This window comes from Camelus bactrianus, chromosome 3 (assembly GCF_048773025.1).
Source record: "Camelus bactrianus isolate YW-2024 breed Bactrian camel chromosome 3, ASM4877302v1, whole genome shotgun sequence".
Taxonomy (NCBI): domain Eukaryota; kingdom Metazoa; phylum Chordata; class Mammalia; order Artiodactyla; family Camelidae; genus Camelus; species Camelus bactrianus.
Window position 1 is genome coordinate 161,527,873 of NC_133541.1, and position 16,597 is coordinate 161,544,469.

The 16,597-nt window shown below is 39.7% G+C and overlaps 2 long non-coding RNA genes across 2 annotated transcripts in view; one reads left to right on the top strand and one right to left on the bottom strand.

Moving 5' to 3' along the window:
* LOC141577225 (uncharacterized) overlaps window positions 1-16,597 on the top strand; it is a 276,443-nt gene that overhangs the window by 195,510 nt on the left and 64,336 nt on the right. The gene's annotated exons all lie outside the window — the stretch shown is intronic.
* On the bottom strand, window positions 8,026-14,272 carry LOC141577222 (uncharacterized). The gene is made up of 3 exons (XR_012506039.1): window positions 12,582-14,272; window positions 10,512-10,706; window positions 8,026-9,737 (listed from the first exon to the last, which is right to left on the bottom strand). It is a non-coding gene; the product is annotated as an uncharacterized LOC141577222 (long non-coding RNA).

The window sequence follows — 16,597 nt, forward strand, 5'->3', positions numbered from 1 at the left end:
CACTCCTATTCAACATAGTCTTGGAAGTCCTGGCCACAGCAATCAGGCAAGTAACAGAAGTAAAAGGGGTCTAAATTGGAAAAGAAGAGGTAAAAGTGTCACTATATGCAGATGACACGACAATATATATAGAAAACCATAAAAGGTCCACACAAAAACTACTAGAGCTGATCGAAGAATTTAGCAAAGTAGCAGGTTACAAGATTAATGTTCAAAAATCAGTTGCATTTCTTTACACAAATGATGAGTCAAGAGAAAAAGAAAGTAAAGAAACAATCCCCTTTAAAATAGCACCCAAAGTAATAAAATATCTAGGAATAAATCTAACCACAGACGTGAGAGAATTATACACAGAAAACTATAAACCATTGGTGAAGGAAATTAAAGAAGACTTTAAAAAATGGAAAGGTATCCCAAGCTCTTGGATTGCAAGAATCAATATTGTTAAAATGGTCACACTGCCCAAGGCAATCTACAGATTTAATGCAATCCCTACCAAATTATCCTGGACATATTACATAGAACTAGAACAAATCACAATAAAATTTATATGGAACCATCAAAGACATAGAATTTCCAGGGAATAACTTAAGAAAAAAAGAAAGAGGCTGGAAAAATAACTGTCCCAGACTTGAGACAATTCTATAAAGTTACAGTCGTCAAGACAGCATGGTATTAGTACAAAAACAGACATACAGCCAAATGGAACAGAATAGAGAGCCCAGAAATGAGCCCAAATACTTTTGGTCAACTAATATTCAACAAAGGAGGCAAGAATATACAATGGAATAAAGATAGTCTCTTCAGCAAGATAAACATAAGACAAGATACAATAAACCTCCTAGGAGAAAATACAGGCAAAATACCTGACATACATCTCAGAAATCTTCCCCTAGGGCAGTCTACCCAAGCAATAGAAATAAAAGCAAGAATAAACAAATGGGACCTAATGAAACTTACAAGCTTCTGCACAGCAAAGGACACCTTAAGTAAAACAAAAAGACAACCTACAGAATGGGAGAACATTTTTGCAAATGAAACTAACAAAGGCTTGATCTCCAGAATATATAAGCAGCTCATATGACTTACTAAGAAACAACCAAATAACCCAATCCAAACATGGGCAGAAGACCAAAACAAGCAATTCTCCAAGGAAGATATACAAATGATCAATGGGCACATGAAAAAATGCTCAATATCACTAATTATCAGAGAAATGCAAATCCAAAGTACAATGAGGTATCACCTCAAACCAGTCAGAATGGCCATCATTCAAAAATCCACAAATGACATATGCTAGAGAGGCTGTGGACAAAGGGAAACCTCCGACACTTCTGGTGGGAATGCAGTTTGGTGCAGCCACTTTGGAAACAGTATTGAGTTTCCTCAAAAGACTAGGAATAGAATTGCCATATGAAACAGGAATCCCACTCCTGTGCATATATCCTGAAGGAACCCTACTTCAGGATGACAGCTGCACCCCAATATACATAGCAGCACTATTTACAATAGCCAAGACATGGAGATAGCCTAAATGTCCATCAACGGATGACTGGCTAAAGAAGTGGTATATTTATACAATGGAAAACCACTCGGCTATAAAAACTGACAATATAGGGCCATTTGCAGCAACGTGGATGCTCCTGGAGAATGTCATTCTAAGTTAAGTAAGCACCGTAACAAGGAATAAAGAGAAGTTACCTCTAAGTACAGTTATTTTGATTAAAATATACATACACAAAGCAAGTCACCCCCACGACTGCTGCCAGGAGGAGCATCTGAATGTAATAGCCCAGCCCAAGCAAAGTAGATTCCGACCTTCTCTCCGTAGAATTTCCTGTAGAAAGACAGAAGGTAGTTTCAGAAGACACACATATTCACTCTGTAGCTTCATCCTCATGTTAATTTCTTTTTTCTTTGTTTTTAAGGTGGGGCATAAATAGGTTTATTTATTTGTTTTTTAAATGGAGGCATTGGGGATTGAACCCAGTACCTCATGCATGCTAGGCATTCACTCTACCACTGAGTTATACCCTCCTTCCATCATACTAATTTCTGATTCTAAATCAAGGGGGCTTTAAGTTTAAACCTCTGACTCAATTCACACTTAAAACATATGCGTTTTCACAGCAGCCCCCAAATTCTACCGTGAAATAAGAAGTATTTTAAGTATCATAGAAATACAGATCACTGGTTCACCTGCTGAAGAGAGATAAATGAGAACAGAGCAAAGGAGGGGACGAGGCCGACTCCGGAGCAGATGCAGGGGATCATCACCACTCACTGGACAGTCTGGCACATTCAACAAATCCCACCAAAGATCATTCTTAACAGGCTTGACACAAGTGGACTTCACCTACTGGCTCAGTCATCTGAGTCTGCCTTATCTCGGGAACTTCCCTGGAGCAAATGCATCGTAAACCACAGATAATAAGGAAATGGCTGATAATGATAACAACTGGGAGTGCAATGTCTCTCTGACAAAATATTTATAAAACTCATGTAGGAATGGGAGAGGGCAGGAGGGATGTGGCTGAGTAAGGAACTGCCCTGTATTCTTTGTATCTAGCTCGTCGGCTGTTCCTAGGTTTCAAAAACACTTCAATGTTACTCAGTTAAGCTGGAGTAGACGGAACAGGCCAGGGAGGCAAGATTAGAAGAAAGGAGGCAGGGCACGAAGCGGTGCCAGGCTGGTCCTGAAAGGGAGACAGACACAGACAGGCAGACACAGAGGGCTTAGGGATGAGGCGGAAAAATGAGGCGGCGGCTCAGGTGTGTTTGCTGCTGCTGCTACTTCCCTCAGCTGGAGCACTGCTGACGCGGCAGTGCTGGGTAAGACCTGTGACTTTCCTCAGCTCTGAGTTCTCTCGGAAGCTTCCGGCTCAGTCTGGAGCTGAGATGAGCTCCGAGGGCTTAGCCTAGGGGGGACTCAGCTCTGAGAACAGCCTGGAGTCCTGAGAAACTTCACGCAGGAACCCCTAGGGCTGGACCAGCGCTCACAGGGCTGCTGTGAGACCAGCTCCATCGTCAGAGACCTGGGCGTTGACCATTCCATGGGGAAAATGGCTGAGCCCGATGCCAAATCAGATAGGAGGGACAAAGTGTGTTCATTCTCATGTGACTGGTCTTTGTGGCCTGGCTCACAGATGGCAGGCTCAGGATGGTGTCTGGCAGAGAAAACCCTGGCAATGGGTTTGAGATGTCTTGGACTCTTTCTTGTTAAGCTTTTTGTAATACATTCTTATCAACTATCCATCCTGAAAATGCCACATTCAAAACTGAAAGAATGTTAGAAGTTGCTTGCTCCAACTGGCCAATGGTAAACACACCCTGCTACAGTTAGAGAGCTGGTCAGGCAGCCTCTGCGTGCATATTTACAATGACGGAGAGTTCATTACTTCCAAAGGTTACATGTCGGCAAGAATGTCAGAAAGAATTTTTGAACCTTAAACAGATGTCTGCCCCCTAGTCCTTGCTGAAAGGCTAGAAATAATGAGGATCCCTTCAAATGTAGTTTTGTCTGATTGTTATCTCTCTCTGTCAAAAACACCCCAATTCTTAACATCAATTTTTCAAAATTCAGCTTTGATTTCTTTTTATCAAACTTATACCATACATTCATTAAAGAGTCAAACAGTTCTCGAACACCGATTGTAAAAAGGAGCAGTTCCCAACAACCACCCCATTTCCTGGTCAGAAGCAACAATGTTCAGCTCCTACTGCTGACTCTTGGAATAAAAACTCCCTATTTCTGACTAATATCCTTGTAACACAGCCTACTGACTTTTTCAGCTTTATGTATCACCTATTTAACTTTCTATTTTGGAAAATGAATATTAAGCTCTCTTTCAAACCACATCTCCTCTACACACCAAAACCTTCATTCTTCCAAACTTTTGATACAAATACATTATAATTTTGATCAGCTCAGTATCCTTGCTTTACATTATTAGGACTCTGTACAGACTGTTCACAGCTGTAGCAAGTTGTCTGCTAGGCTTACTTTTTTATTCCCTACTTTGTTTTTCCTGGAGTTAATAATTGTCTTGGTGGTTCATAGCTTAGATTTCTCTGCGCTTAACAATTCAACCCCATACCTTCTCCTAATGAATAACTTTCTCAATACTTTCCGATTCATTGTCTACAAATTTCATCTCCTTGAATAAATCTCTTCAGATCTCCTTCAACCTGGATTAACGACATGCTAGTCTTGTCACAGAGCTCAAGGGGCCACTAGTGGGAAGCAACAAGGGAATACATGGACCAGGAGAAGGGAACAGATCAACATAATTTCCTTCACAAAACATACTTAAAATAGTGGGAAAATTGTTCTCTTTACAAACACAAACACACACACACCAACCCCAAAATCCCATAAAGAATGATTAAATAGCCATCAAACCCATTGCCCTGCCATCAAATTCTGTATAACATAAAACAAAAATAACAGAAGGAATATATCATATAAATATGAATCTCAAGGGGGATGGGGTACACTCAGTGGCAGAGTGTGTGCTCAGCTAGCATAAGGTCCTAGATTCAATCTTCAGTACCTCTATTAGAAAAAAAACATTAGAAACAATAGAAAAATGTATCAACTTTAAATATTTACAAATATATAAACTTCCTCTTTTAAAACTGTTTTACAGGGTAATCCGGGTTAATGAGAAAGTGCCTCTTCATGACTGTGATCCTGCTGATAATTGTGGGAGGAAATTAGAGTATGACCACATGAAATAAAATCCCTTATGAAATAATGATCCCGGGTGACAATCATTATTGGCTGCTGTCATCACAAAAAAGAGAGTCAACTGGACATTATGTACCTTATGACAGGAGTACAAAACTTCATATAACAAATATTCTTGCACAAATTTGAACCTCGTTCAGATCAAGCTTTTAGGGGAGGATCGAATCACTTAGCTAAAGCCAATACATAGGATGGAGAAATAAGTCTAACCACAGGGGAGAATGAAATCAACCAAACAGGAAATAGAGAAATCCCTCAGCAATTTCAAGGAAAATGAGAAACAGGAAAATTATAGATTAGAACCCACTTGAGAGATATGCTAGCTGCAATGTGTGAACTTAGTCTGGATCCTGATTTCAACCCCAAAACTGCTTAAAAGTGTATTTTTGTGACAATCAGGGAATTATTTTGTAACCCTAAAAAAAATGAATATTCCAATTGTATTTGAAAGAGACCTTGTCATTTCACTAATGAAAGGTTAAGCTACATAGGATTGCCTTCAAAATGATCCCGAAGTGGGGGAGGGGAAGAGGTGGAGATGAAAGTTGCAACAACAGTGACTCTGAGTTGATAATTCTGGAGATGGGTGACTGATACAGACAGGCTGGCTGTGCTGTTCTCTCTACTTCTGTACGTGTTTGAATCTTTCCATAAAATGTGAAACAAACAAAAAGACTTCAGTGATTTAAAACCCTCACTTTGAAGGTTAAGAGGTTTGCCCAAGTAGGTGGGCATCTGAATGGGGCACTGAGATTAGGAAGATCAGGCACCTGGCTCCAGGCCGACCTGGGGCTACCTTGACCCTTCTCCTCACCATCCACAGCCAGCCCATAACTGCATCCTGTCAGCTCCACTCCCCAAACGCATTCTCCCTGGCTCCCACCATCTCTCATCTGGCCCACTCCAAGAGCCTCCGACCAGGCCTCCCTGCTTCCTGGGTCCCTGAAATTCATTCTCCACATTATCTTTGCAAATTGTGAGAGAAAATTACCTTAGTGCTTAAACTATCATGACTGCTTCTCACTGCACGTAGAGTCTACACTACTTTCCGTGCTCCTGATGCCCTTCTAAACCTCGCGTCTCATCACTCTCACCAGCGTTGGCTCCAGTATCTCCTCAAACCTGCTGAGCACATTTGTGCCTCGGGGCAATGGACAAGCTGCCTCTATTCCTGGGGTGACTTATCCCAGATCCTCAAAGACCAGCCTCCTTATCACCATCTTAGCTCACATGTAACCTTCTCAAAGATAGCTTTCTTGACTCCATTTCCCCCAAGTCTCCCATCTCAACACTGTATTATTTCCTTCATTTCAATCTGAAATTGTTTCCTTATTAGCCCGATTATTTTTGTTTGCTCAGTTTTCCTTGGCCTCCCTCCTCCCAGCAGCCTTGCACAAACAGCATAAGCTCCCGGGGAGCAGCCGGCGCTGATGCTCTGAGAATACACATGCTGAGCGCGACATTACAGTCACGTGGTGTAGTGAAACGGTGTCGAACAGCAGATAGAGCTAAGCAGTGAGAATACTTCTCTTATTTTATAATTTAAGTGAAACCTAACATTTACTCCTGTTTAATGAAGAATTTGGTAGGTCTTTGTTCCCAGTTCCTGGACGGCAACCCCTAAAGCCTTGAAATTTCCCAAGATAGGAGTGTCTTTACTATTCATGGTGGACCCTTGGATGGCTTGTGTTCATTAGATAACTCAGGATGGGGACTGGCCAGCCAGAGACACCAACCATGTGATTAAAGGAGTGGGGCTTTGAGCTTTGTGACAAGTGAGTGACCATCAGGAGAGGTAGGGGCTCAAATGTTAGGGCTTTGACTTACAGTTAGTGTTTGGGGTAGCCATGTCAGTAGTGACCCAATAAATCATGTCTTTGTAATAAAGTCTCCAGTAAAAACTTGGGGCAACAAAGCTCAGAGCTCCTGTGAGCTTCCTGGTTGGTAACACTCTTGGAGGACTGTCACACTCAGAAGCCATGAGGGCAACCCTGAGCCCTTCCCACTGGAGTGCTCTCCACAACAGCTCACCTGATGAGATCTAAGGGCTGCTTCTTGTCTATGCTTCGAGGAGGAGCACATTCCATGTACAGAAGGCCCTGTTCGCTGGGGCAGCTGAGGTCCTCTGATGGAGGCTGAAGTTGCACTGGGAAGCAGAAGCAAACAGGTGAGCGTCACTGTCACCACGTGTTCACATGTTCTGCTAATAAAATGTGGTGCTAACACTTTGTGGTCATTTGTAAATAAGGGGCCCTCCTTTGCCAGAAGGGATGGAGGTACCATATAATTTTTCATAATTCTCACCGAGGATTAATACTAACCCCTTGAGGGTCATTTGCAAACGTGGCTGGAAAGGAACACTTGGATGTTACAGTCCTGGGACCACCGTGGGTACCTGGTGAGGGCCTTGCAGATGCTTAATGTCCTACAACCGGGCCAGTCTTCCTCAGCAAAAAAACTACGCCACCCAAGTGCCCAAACTGCTTCAGTGGAGGCAGCAGCCCCCTCCTTGGACACCCAGAGGAACCTGGACTCTGGCTGTTTAGGGGCAGGGTCAATTCTAAAACCCAGGCTTTTTTGTCCCCACAATTCAGTAGTTATTCGGTGACAGCACATGGAATATAAACAATAAAGAAACTTGACATGATGTTATATATTTAGCTTACTCAAGAAACAAAATTTAAATCCAGTCATTCTCCTTCCCACCTGACCTACTTTCCTTTCTCCTGTACTAGAACCAGATTATTACCCACCCAGCCTTAGCATGGGTCCTGACTCCACTTACCTCCCTCCCAAACACCACATGAGATGATTCCTCAGCCTGGATGTGGAACCAGCAATTACAACAGGCTTTAGTGGAAAAGAAATGGTTGTGTGCCGATGCCAACTAAACACTGTAGAATCCTGGTGTCCCACATTAGTAATCATGACAGCTGTTTGCAAGTGTCCCCAAAGTTCATTTCAGACTCTCACTGCTAATTTTGCTGGGATATAAATATAAAACATGTGGACTGCTGGGCTGGACTGCTATGCTGAGTCTCTGATCCAGGAAGCTCAGTGTCTGCTCCCTGCAACCAGCTCCCTGTTCTGTTCATGCATGTGCATCAAGCAGCTGTTTAGTGTCCATTTTAGTATCTTAGACAGTGCATTTCAGTATGGTCTTCATCCACAAATACGTGTACCACACAGTAGTAATGATCAATCTCAGTCTTTGCTTTCTTTTGTCTTAAAGAGTCAGATAGACGGATAGCAAGTAACAAAGTCATAGAGCGCTATAATATAGTATTTCCTTTATTTCAATGACAGGATTTATTTAAAGAGCTTAGATATAACATCTTTGCATTTATGGCATCATTTAGCGTCTGAAGCTCTTACATTTTACAAACTTCATTTCATGCGAGATGTTGTCAGTTAGAGAAGTGCTTCTGAATTTGAGGGGTTGCTGTCATCTCAGATGGAGTCCCTAAAAAATGTCAAAACTCTGCAGTATTGTCATCATGACAAGAACTCAGACAGATGAAATTTGGAAAGCCCTGTGATTTACTAGTGCACAGACAGAAAATGGTATTTCAGAGGGAAAAAGCCTGAATTACAGAAAATGATAAATGAAATGGTCTAACATGCATTTCCCTTACAAAGAACTAATACTTCTTTGGTTGATAATAACATCTGTCAGTAATTATGAAAAGAGCTGGCAAATGCATAGTACTTACTATTAGCCAGGGCTGTTCTAAAATTCAAACAGATTCATTAATCCCCATAGCATCTCTACGAGGTGGGTACTATTATTATCCCCATTTTATTGATGAGGAACTTGATAAACACAGAGGCTAAATGACTTTTACAAGGTAGACAGCGAGAAACCAGCACAAGTGTTCCAGCCTGAGTCTATGCTCTTGGCCACTTCTACCTTTTTTTTTTTTTTTTTTGGTGGCAGGGAGATAATAAGGTAATTCTGGTGGGGGGTGGGGAGGTAATTAGGGTTATTTGTCTATTTTAGAGGAGGTGTTGGGGGCTGAACCCAGGACTTTATGCGTGCTAAGCATGCGCCCCATCACTTGAGCTGTACCCTCACCTCTCGAGTCTATGCTCTTAGCTGCTAATCCACACTGCCCCACATGGTAACTCTGGGGGAACTACAGTTCATTCATTCACCCACTTGTTAAACTCAGCCTTCCTGGTGCCTGGGATTCAGCAGTGAACAAGACAACATGGTTCCTGCCCTAAATGGGCTTGTCGACTCCTGACATATTATCTTCATTTTACCCAGGAAGTAACAAGGTCAAGAAGACTCACCTTTTCCTGTTAACACCGGAGGATACATGAAGTGCTTTATTTCATTTCTGCCATTTGACTTACACCATGGGAAGGGAAAGCTGCCTTGCAGATCCCGGAGCTCACAAGCCAGTTAATCCTGAATTTTTTTTTAAAACTGTCCCTTACTTGATACTTGATCTAAGAAAGGATGAAGTAAACCTAAATAGATTCTAAGAAAGCGTGTGGTTTATACAGGGTAAATAACCAGCCACTGTTTACTATCCTAACAGGAATCTGTAGGCATATTTCTTTTCTTTCTCTTTTTTCATTTTTATGGGCAGCTTTTAAAAACCAAACCAAACCAACAAAACCAAATCACTTATAATTCAACAGCAGGTTCTAAATCACCCCCAAGACAGCAGCTAAACTCGGTTTAGACTTACAGTGAGGCTCCTGGTGGTTGGATTGATGAATGTATCTCTATCCTGAATATAAAAGTCGTTCACGCAGCTCTTCTCAAATAGGGCAATGAAAAACTCTTGTTCCGGTTGTTGATACTTTCATCCACTTGGAGGACTTTCATAAAACAGCTGAAGGTATCAAAGGCTGAGGACACGGTTTTCAGATGATTGGGATTCAGAGGCAATTTTATGTACAGTATCTCAGCGTATGTACAGAGCACCTCCCACAGGGTGTGTACATTTGCAAATACAAGCTTGTCATCCAAAACCTATATTGGGAGAATGAAAACACAAACCAGGAAACTATTTTCACATTTTTTGTACACAGATTTTTCTTACATTGCTGGTAGTTAAAGCACTTGTGCAAACACACACAGATATGACACTGGTAAAAGTGAAGATATAATGAAAATATATTTGCAAACCATCATACATTTTTGCCTTAAAGTTAATTTCTTTGTTGAAATTACTGAAAAGTTATTTAAAATCCTTACAATTCATTCATAAAATAACCAATGTTTTAGATGAAGAAAAGTAAACTTGTTAACTTTTAGTCCAAATTAGTAACTAAAAATAGAAACACGAAAAAATTCTTTGCAGGGGCATTGTAATGACAATTTTTTAAATTTCTTAAACCTAGGACTATTTACATATCTGTTCAATATAATGTTAAACAGCCATTAAAAGGGATTTAAAAGAATTATATTTATTAATATGGAATATATAATAAAAGGAAAAAGAAAAAAATGTGAAATAATAATTTTCATTTTTGGAAGGGAAAAATATCTACATTTGAACAAAAAAATGTTTAGAAGGATTTTAAGATTCTTTATGTATAACTAAGGTACAGATGATTTTTAATTCCACTGCTTTTAATTCCATTGGATTTTAATTCCAATGTTCTTTCATTTTCAATTTTGGGGGAAATTTTTATAATAAAAAAACTTTAAAATTGTTCTTGCATAAATACATTAATAGATATATTTATGACTACATTCTCTGGCTATTAAAAAAGATCTCCTAGCTTTGGATCTGAAACATACATTCCATAATGCAGATTCTGACTGACTCGCCTCCCAGTCCAGAGCAAAGGCACGGCTAGGGTGACATGATTCAAATATCATTCCAGGGAACATGCAGGCTCCCAGCCAACGGCTGCAAAGGGACTGACACTGATCTGCTTGCTCCCAGCTGCAGACCATCACAGATGAGTTTAGATTCATAGGCTCAAGTTTTCTCTGTCAAAAGAAATCAGAAAATGTTAGACTTTTACTTTCACCACGGGAACAAGAAGTTGTTTGATTTTCTTTTATTAAAAAAAAAACAACAAACCAATTTGAACCTGAAGAAAAGACATTTGCTCAAAATACCACAGTAGCAATGAAGGTGCTCTGGCTGGCAGGGACTTGTTGGATTCCTGTGAGTGCTGGACTCCTCACATGGAATTCCCTTGGCACTCCAGAAGGCCTGTGGTTGTCCCCATGGGTTTGTGGCCATATGTGGTGCACAAAAGTCTCTGGCTTTGCCACAATTTCAAAGCCTTTTTTGGCTTATGAAAGGCTTTGCACTCAAATGGAGTTTTCTTGAGTCCACTCACTGATGTCATTCACCAGAGTTATAGTCCAGATCTGACATTCTAGACTCTTAAAATCTTGCAGACATTCAAATGGTTCAGGTTTGGATGTGTATTCACCTCTGCAGGCCTGGACCAAATTCCATAAAGCCACCCGGACAAGTTCAGCAAAATGCAAAGACATTTTTCTTTCTGCAAGACTGAAATGTCTGTGAAGCTATAAAAACTTCTGCATCTACAAAAATAGGGAACCAACTCATCAATAACATATCTATCCATAATGCATGGACATTTGAAAAAATACTGTATTTACTCCTATTAAATTCTATCTGGCTTTTGCCAAATTGTGTCCTAAACTGTAAGGAAAGTATATAAATGTAGAGAATTTTTGACCTTTTAAGAGAAAAAGGAACCCTCCTACTCGGTTGGTGGGAATGTAAATGTTGCAGCCACCATGGAGGACAGTATAGAGTTTCCTTAAAAAACTGAAAATATACTTCCGTGTGATCCAGCAATCCCATTCATGGGTATATGTCTGGAGAAAAATATAATTCAAAAAGACACATGCACCCCAGTGTTCACAGCAGCACTATTTACAATAGCCAACACACTGAAACAACCCAAATGTTCACTGGCAGATGACTGGATAAAGAAGTTGTGGTATATTATATATATATGTATATTTACATATATACACGCATACACACACACATATATACACATGAACACACACACACAATGGAATACTGCTCAGCCATTAAAAAATTAAATAATGTCTTTTGCAATAACATGGATGGACCTACAGGGTATTATGCTAAGTGAAATATGTCAGAGAAAGAAAAACAAATATTCTATTTATTAACTTATATGTATATCTAAAAAATAAAACAAATTAATTACTATAATAAAACAGAAATAGACTCACAGGTACACAGAACAGACTGGTGGTTACCAATGGGGAGAAGGAGGAGAGGGAGGCAGGAAGGGGGTAAGGGATTGAGAGGTAAAAAGTACTATGTATAAAATGGATAGGTTATAGGGCTGTATCATACAGCACAGGGAAATATAGCCATTATTTTATGGTGACATTAAATGGAATATAATATATAAAGATGTTGAGCCTCTGTGTTGTACACCTGAAAGTAATATGATGGAAATCAACTACTCAATTATAAAATACTTAATCAAAGTTTTTTTCATATTATTTGCAATAAGTTAGAAGCCAGCACTGTCAATAGAAACATAGTGCAAGTCACAATTTTCCAGTAATCCCATTTAGACAATAAAAAGGAACAAGTGTACTTAATTCCAGGAATAATTATATTTATCCCAAAATATCCAATATACTATCATTTCAAAAGTGATTAACACTTTGAAAACTTTTAATAAATATTTTACATTATTATTGTTGTACGAAGTCTTGAAAATCTATTATGTATTTTCCACTTATAGAACATCTCAATTCACAATAGTCACATGTGGCTGGTGGCTACCATACTAGACAGAGCAGATTACACCATTCACACTTCTGATAAATTACCTGCTCTTATTTATTTAAAAAACTTCCAGAAAAGGCTTTAGATATTCCCTATATCTAACAAAGCAACCTTGACGGGTGAGGAATATCTTCATTATAAAGTGAAAAATAAAGGTAAGAGAGCCATGGTTACATGTAAGTTAATGTAACAATTCCTTCTTAATTCATTCAGGACTTTACAATCTTTCTTCATATTCCAAGGATTCACTGTCACTGTGCAATGTTTTTCACTATAATCATCTTTGGAATTGAGAGGCTTCTGATGACCCTGCTTTGTGCATCTGTACATAAAAGAAAATAACAAAACAGAGAAAAAGACCTTATTAAAGATAATTTAGGGGGGTATAGCTCAAGTGAAAGATCATATTCTTAGCATGCACAAGGGCCTGGGTTCAATCCCCAGAACTTCTTATAAAAATAAAATAAATAAAAACATAATTACCACCCCCTGCAAAAAATTAATTAATTACTTTAATTAAAATTTAAAAAAAGATAATTTAGAGAAGCCTTATCAGGCTACAAGAGCTACAATGAATGCCCCTCCCCCATTAATTTAGAAGAAGTTTCACAATATTTCCCAACATAAAGGCTAAAATATAATTCGGAACACTTCCTGATGGTCAGCATCATTTTAACAAAAATGTAGATAATTACTTCCCTGGTGTCAAAGCTCTGTCAGAGATGGGCACAGAAAATTTAGTAAAAATTATTTTGCAACTACCTTTGAAAGAAATGCTGAGAAATGATCTTTTCTGTTGGAAATTAGCCTGCTTTTATATTCTGCAGTAGGCATACGTGTTTACAAACCAGGCAGGAACTGGATCATATTTTACACATACTTTAGAAACTGATTTGAATTTTGCTCTCTACCTGCAAGGCTATTTCTTAGGTAATAACATAAGCTGGCCACTATACTAAATTTTGTTTCCCTGTTTGCTTAATCCTCACAACTCTGTAAGCTGCTATTATTACACCCATATAACAGACATAGAGCTTGAGACAGAAAATAATTTGGGTAACTTGGTAAATGGTGGAGCTGGGTAATATCGCAGCCAGTCTGACACTCAAGTCCATTCTTCTCACCGATGTCTGATACTGCTGCCTACATTCAGCAATGACTCCTGATTTCATATTTAAGTGTGTCATTTCTAAAAGTGCAAAGCTATATTAGTACTGCTGTGTAAATTATTCTTTTCAGATGTGATTGCCAAAAAAACAAAAACAAATAAAATCAGGGTGCCACTGAGGGGAGGGCGAACTGCATATGGATGGACACAAGGGGACTTTATGAGGACACAGTTGCACAACTCTAGAAATAGTTAAAATGGCTGACTTGTACAATTATAATATGTGAATTTTATGGCCTGTAAATTACACCTTAATACAGCTATTAAATTAAGAAACTGAGATACCAAATTAAGACTAAAACACATATATATATATCATACATAGTACAACAGGCAAATATCATTATTTACTGCACCATTTTCCTTCATGCAGCTTCCTTTCCTCACCTGTTAATGAAAGGATGATTCATTTTTAAAATAGCCTTTTAATTTATTCAGCAAATAATTTTTGACGGCCTACAATGTACCCAGGACTACTCTAGGCACTTGGAATAGATCAATAAACAAAACAAAAGTCCTGTCCTCACGGAGCTTGGTTGGAGTCTAGCTGGGGTGGGGGGTGGAGATGACAATACACACAACAGAGCAGCAGAGGAGGTGGCATGCTAGGAAAGAGGAACCATGTATAAAAGTAAAAAGGGCAAAGTAAAGAGAGTTGAGGGTATAGGATGAGGGTGATGTTGTATTAAATACCAGAGCAGGGCACACTGTGAACTGAGGTTAGAATTAAGACTAGGAGGTGAGAAGTCCCAGGAGGACGGAATAACCATCACCAAGGCCAGCGTGACCTCGCATGTTCCAGAATGGGGGCACGGCTGGAGCTGCGGAGAAGGGTCAGTGCAGATCCTGTATGGCCTTGGAGGACATTGTAAGGACTGTGGCTTTTACCCGGAGTGAAATGGGGAGGCACTGCAGAAGGACGACACAATCTAACTTAGGTTTTCAAGGCTCACTTGACTGCGGGGTGAGAATAGTGCAAACGGGTCAGAGATGAAAGGTGGGAAGCTACTGAGAAGGGCTATGCAGGAGGAGAGGACAGTGGCTCAGGGCAGGGAAGCAGCAGTGGAAGCAGGAGCCATGGTGAGAAGTGGCTGGGCTCTGGATATGTTTTAAAGGCAGTGTCAAACCAGATCTATTGACAGAATTCATGTGGTATGTCAGTGAAAGTCAGAATAACTCCAAGATTTTTGACCCAAGCAGCTGGAAGGATTAAGTTTCCACTAACTGAATGGGGGAGGCTGCATAAAGAACCAGTTTGGGGGGTAGGAGGACCAAGGGCTCAGTTTTTACACATGTTGGTTTTAAGATATCAGAGTTCCAAGTGAAGATGCCAAATCAGCAGAATATTATAAGAGTCCAGAGTTTGAGAGAAAAAGTCTAACGGGAGACAGAACTGTGGGAATCATGGGTCACACAGGTGGTACAGGAAGACATGAAACCCAGGTACTCAAACATTAAGATACCCTGGCATTAACCATAGAAGTTATCCTTGAGGGCTTGCCTACTAGGTGAGGATATCAGTCCTATTTCCCGACCACCCGAGTTTTAAAAAGGAACTTACAAATGAATTCGTGCAAGACACTGCCTCCAGTGTGTGGGATCAGAGCTGTAGTCAGAGAATGGGATGGTGCACGCTACTCCCTATGGCACATTGTGTGTGTGTGTGTGTGTGTGTGTGTGTACGCATATTTGTGTGAGCAGGGGGATGAGTTACACCTGTCTTAAGAAAAAGAGGTAGAAATTCTAGAAGCCGAAAGATGAAAGAATATCCAGATCTGGTAGAGGGAACAGGGGAAACACTGTGTACTGCAAGACATATCCCCATAATGCCATTTCCCACCATTCTTTTATCAGGAACACAGTTGGAACCTGGGGAATTATGTAGATACGTGTGATGTACACAAATTTTCTGACTATGTAACACTAAATATCTACATATGTAGCAAGTTAATGATATTTATATCTCCTTCAAGTTTAATAACAAGTTCACAACAGAAGGAAAATAAAATATTGAGGACTGGTAGAATTATCCTTGAAGGCCTTTCAATGCTCAGAATGGAAGCAAAAGCAGCTTCACCCCACAAAGTATGTCATTAAGAGTCAAGAATGTTTTTTATTTGCTTAAGAAATTGAGAGTTACAACTTCCTGCTTTAAAGAGTTAACTTTAAGACAGATACCATACTATAAACAACATCTATACTGGTGCTTTCTTAAAGCTATTTTTAGTTCCTGCTTGTTCTGATGTACTCCAGAAACTCTGCAAAGAAAACCTTCTATTCAAAGGCTTAAAGGAATAAAAAAAGAAATAACACCGCATTCTTTTAAGTGTTCTCTGTACTGAAAGTCATTTGCAAATGCAGCACTCTGCCACATATCTACATTTTTAACAATAAAGACTTTTGTGCAATTTTTCAATTGCTATGTGACTTTGCGTCAGTCTCTCACTCAGAAGCAGAATGGAGTACCAGAAAATGACACATCATGTCTAAAACTACAGATGTGGAATATGAACTTACACCAGGAAACAGCTAAGTGGGAGGGTAAGGTTTACCTTTTAAGTTACTGTAAGTGCAGTTACACTTTCTCCCTGCTTCCCCTGTGAAGTGAAGAACTAGTCTTTTCCAGGAAAGCTCTCATTCTGAGTACTGTTTTCTTTAAAATATTTGGAGATTCTTTTTTAAGGTTCTTTCACTTTTAAGTCTTTACCCAACTCTACATCCCATAACAAGTGTTAAAATTATCCAATAGCCTATTGTTACAGAATATACTCTACAAAAGCTGAGGTTTCCCAGGGCTTGGATCCCACAACTCTGCTACCAGATAATCCTAAATCCTTCCTTCCATAACTGACTCTTCTACCAATTCCCAGCTGTGGGCAAATTCGGCTTCTC